Source organism: Arachis ipaensis, chromosome B04 (genome assembly GCF_000816755.2).
Source record: "Arachis ipaensis cultivar K30076 chromosome B04, Araip1.1, whole genome shotgun sequence".
In the NCBI taxonomy this organism is placed as follows: domain Eukaryota; kingdom Viridiplantae; phylum Streptophyta; class Magnoliopsida; order Fabales; family Fabaceae; genus Arachis; species Arachis ipaensis.
This window is the reverse complement of record NC_029788.2, coordinates 69,881,708-69,886,328: the sequence shown is the minus strand read 5'-3', so window position 1 is coordinate 69,886,328 and position 4,621 is coordinate 69,881,708. Positions and strand designations below refer to the sequence as shown.

The window sequence follows — 4,621 nt, the reverse complement described above, 5'->3', positions numbered from 1 at the left end:
TCGATTTCGCATTTTAGTTTTAAGAGAATACCGAAAAATTTTGTTTTTATGCTTTGAAGTCATATATCAATGATAAACATTTCAAATAATAATAATCACATAAATACTATTGATAATAAATCTTATACAAAAGAAATAAAATGGAACTCAAATACAATATACCATACCTACCCCTTTATGTAAAATAAAATCTCAAGGGACAACAGCGAGGGAACTCTATGAAAGCATTTAAAATCCCAAAGAAAACCTACTAATCGCTCGCAACATCCTATTGCGTCTTCAAACCTGTATCACTGAAAGGGTGGAAAATTTGGGGGTGAGAACCAAACCACAACTTCTCAGTAGAGGTCGAGACTGCCATGAAAGTAAAGAATAATACGAAAATAGTTAAGTTCGTTTAGAGATATTTAAAAGGAAATTGTTTTCATTCGCAGTAACCATTGCTTGCCTTATGAATATTTTTGAAAACTAATGGTTTAACATCCAAAAATCCAAATCCTTATTTAAAGCATCAGTTAACTAATCCAAAATCTTAATCCCATATTTTTCTTTATAAAAATCTTAAAAGTTTTTCTAGACTGTATGAATAACCAACTTATCCCAAGCATAGGTTCAATTAAGTCTATGTTGTAAGAGTTTATTTTTTCATACTTTACTAGACCATAAACATAAAAGAAATTACGTACGCAGTATAAATGATCATCCTATTCCAAGCATAGGTTCATTAAGTCTATGCTGAATTAGTCAGATACTTTATATAGAACTAGACCTCAAACATACCAGTCACGGCCTCAGGCCCAAACAACTCAATCAACATCCAATCACCACAATCCAAACAATTAGTTACAAACACAAGTAATGAGGTTCAAACACAATCAAGAGCAATTACATCAAGTATAGCAATTAACAATTAAATAGAATTATTCACATAGGCAAACTAATTACAATATGCACACCTACATAATGTCACATAGATGCATATGATGAATGTCTAGTCCTAGTACAAGCCATGAGCTCATGTGTCGGTTGGCACCCGCATTTCCGACATTTATCTGGTCACGAGTCCACAATTTCCCGGATACAATTTTGTATTCAAATAAATGCGCATATAATTATTAGCAGCTCTATTGAGACAGCCTCTGCTTTCTACTCGCAGGAAATATATACTCTTGGGAACGGAAAATTGCTGTAGGTATCCTAGTTTCCCTATAGAAGCTCTTGGGTTGCCTCAAGCAACAGATAAATAAACAAACATCTCTTGGGTTGTCTCAAGCAACAGATAAATAAACAAACATCTCTTGGGTTACCTCAATGCAACAAATAAACATATAATAAGTACTTTACTCTTTCCTTTTTCTTTCATAATTGCAAATACGCAAGCGGGATAAAACCCACGCCCTTACCAACAACCTCATAAACTAAATATCTTTTCTCAAAATAATCAGTAAATTCATCATCATTAAATAAGCCTTAAATATTCATTTTAATTACAACCTTGTACTTTTATAAAAATTCGGATATAACCTCCTCTAAAAATAGAACTTAGCCACCCTTATGGGTTCTCTCTTTCTCAACAATTTACTAACCTTTTTTCAACAAGTATCACAATAATATATTCTCAAAATACTTGATAATAGTATAAAAATCAATTCTTAAATCCCATACCCAAAGTAGTCACCAAAACAACATCGGCAGCCAAATTTCAATTTTGTTTTTAAAATACCAAATGAATTCGAAATTGCACCAACTTTATGTCCATACGACCGTCTCAGATTAAGTTTTTTATTAAACTAAAAATCATAATTTTTCGCTTACTCTAGCTTTAGGAATAGAAGGAAAACTGTGACTACTCTGCAGTGCTTAAAAACCAGAAAACATCAGCAGCGTTCAATATTCAAAATTCCATATAAATCCAAATTAAATCCATCCACCTTCAAAATTAATATAGTTAAACTTAACTTATCCAGGTTTCTTTCTAAATTGGTTCCAGGTCAATACTATTTTTAATGAAGGAGTTACGTAGCTTGGAAGTTCTGCAGAATTCTATTTTAAAAACCATTGAACAAAACCTCTTCCAAGTCCCATAACTCACTTATTAAAACATGAAAAACCCTGAAATCTAAATCATATATTCTAAACATACTCAAATTTCACCACCAATAGGTTGCACCTCAATATCCATCTAGAATTAAAGATTATAAAGTCTGAAAGTTACTGACTTAGAAAACAGAACCTGATCTTTACACTGCATAACGCATCTTATTTCAAAAATCCATATCTTTAAAACCACAACTCCAACAATTCTGATTTTTTATCAAATTAAATTAATAGGACTGGAGTTTCATTTAAAATTGGTTTCATTTTGAAATTCAAACTGGAGGATTTTCAGTAAAAAAAACAAGTTGCTGTTGTGTTAAGCGTTCTGCAGAAAAATCAGATTTGACAACCACAATTCAAAAATTCACCAAAAATTATAAAACATAATAGAAAGGTCTCAATTCACCAATCCAGCTCCTTATATTCCCAAGCTTAATCCAGATTTGGTCCCAAGCAATTCTGATCATCACAAAATTAGTTATAGATGTTCAAAGTTTATAACTTCGTTTAAAATAATGCAGAAAATTAGATCCCACGATTTAACTTTGAAAAATTAGAACTAATGTTCCAGTTAATATGAAACCTTCAAAATTGAATTTTAACAATTACACTTAATATAATTTACTTAAATTTTAATCTCTTATCATTTCAATCACTATTGAGTTACTGATTCACTTTCAAACTTGTCGTTTAATTTCAAGAAAATCTGATTTTCAGCAAACCGTTTAGTATTCAAAATCCAACCTTTTAATACCCCTCAAAATTAATTCCAAATCAACCACCAACCAAGTTCATTGCCATTACAATATATCAAATAACAGCTCAACAGAAACAAATCCAATATAACCCATCAAAATCTAAGATGCTCAACAACCATTCATCAACAATTCACAATCTATGTAACACTCCAATTACCCTAAGCCTTACCTCTAGCCGTAAAACAAAGGTTAATAAGAGGTTACGACAGTCCTAAGGCTTATATATGTTTATATATAGAAAGAAATAATATATTCTAGAAGCCTGATGAAGGGTATAGCTCAAAAACAGGATTTGAAAAGCGCAAAATGTACTAGCGAAGCTACTAACTTAAAGTACAAGAAATAAATACAGCATAGTAAAATATCATAGCATAATATTATAAGAATCTAGTCACAGCTCGCGGAGTTTAAGCCGGCTAGCCATATATACAGACAACTAGAAGACTGTAGTTCAAAAGGCGTATACAAGTTTTGTTCTCTCAAATAAAAGCCTCTACACAAAACAAAATACAAAAGTGAGAGTACAAGTTAAAAATAACCAAAATGACAACAGAATAGAATAAGATCCTCCGCTCTGCTATCATCACCCAACTCACGGTGGTGGGTTGCGACCTGCATCTGAAAAATAACAACAACGTATGGAATGAGAACCGGAGGTTCTCAGTATGGTAACAGTTCCCAATGATGTAATATGTAAGGCTCTGGGACGCCGAAGGTAATCATAGAACTTCACATCACATACGGATATTCAAGCTTAGAACAAAAATAAATAAATATATAATGAACTTAAACCATAAACTGGGTTATCTAAACTTAGGGAAATTCTAACTAGTACTAATCATACCGCTGTATCCCACAGCCCTCACCAACCTAACCTCCGTGCGATCTGATGGTATTTTTGTGGAAAACTGAATTTTCCAAAACACCCAAAACTCACCGGCAAGTGTACCGGGTCGTATCAAGTAGTAAAACTCACTTAGAGTGAGGTCGATCCCACAGGGATTGATGGATCAAGCAACTTTAGTGGGTGATTAGTTTAGTCAAGCTAACATTGAGTGAATTGTGTGAATTTGTAGCCAACAGAATGTAAATGATAAGAAATTTAAAGTGCAGAAAGTAAAAGTGCAGAAACTTAAAGAACAAGAAAAGTAAATTGCAGAAAGAGTAGAAGAAGAAGCTGCAGATGGAGAATGAAAACAGAATTCCTTCCAATCTCAATCCAAAATTTCAAGACAGAAAAAAAAATAAGAGAGAAAGCAAAATAAAAAGTAAAGAGTGCAAAACTCCCTATTGGAGCTAGCCTCTAATACTTTCTAATCGAGCTCCCCTTTTGAAGATGATAGTGATGCCTTTATATAGGCTTTTTACAAAATGAAAATAAAATAAAATTGAAATGAAAAACAAATTAAATGAAAATCCTAATTCTAGCTTGTTCTTGTGCCTTTGAGTGATGATGTGGGCTTTGCTTGCTTTGGATCTGAGGAGAAATGGGTTTGGTTGGCCTTGATTCAATTTGGAGAAGAATTGAATTTAAATGGAATTTTTATTCAATTTTGGCCCAAGTGCATCTCCCAGGGGACGGCTCAGTTGGAAAACCAAACTGAGCACTCCAATGCCTTGCTTGCCGTGTCAACTTGTGCGTCCCAGCCCCTTGGTGTGCCAAATTTTTGCGCATCATGCTTGCTCCTTGGTGCCTTTGGGCGTGCCAAAATGTGGGGAAAAAGGGGGGAAGTGGTGCTCAGTTGGGAAAACCAACTGAGCTCCCC

General features: G+C 33.5%; 1 long non-coding RNA gene across 1 annotated transcript in view; it reads right to left on the bottom strand.

Annotated features, from left to right (window-relative positions):
• The window catches only part of LOC110271082, a 13,195-nt gene continuing 8,823 nt past the window's right edge, over window positions 250-4,621 (bottom strand). Inside the window, exon 3 of the long non-coding RNA XR_002361158.1 lies at window positions 250-293. This is a non-coding gene — a long non-coding RNA (uncharacterized LOC110271082). The remainder of the gene's footprint in view (window positions 294-4,621) is intronic.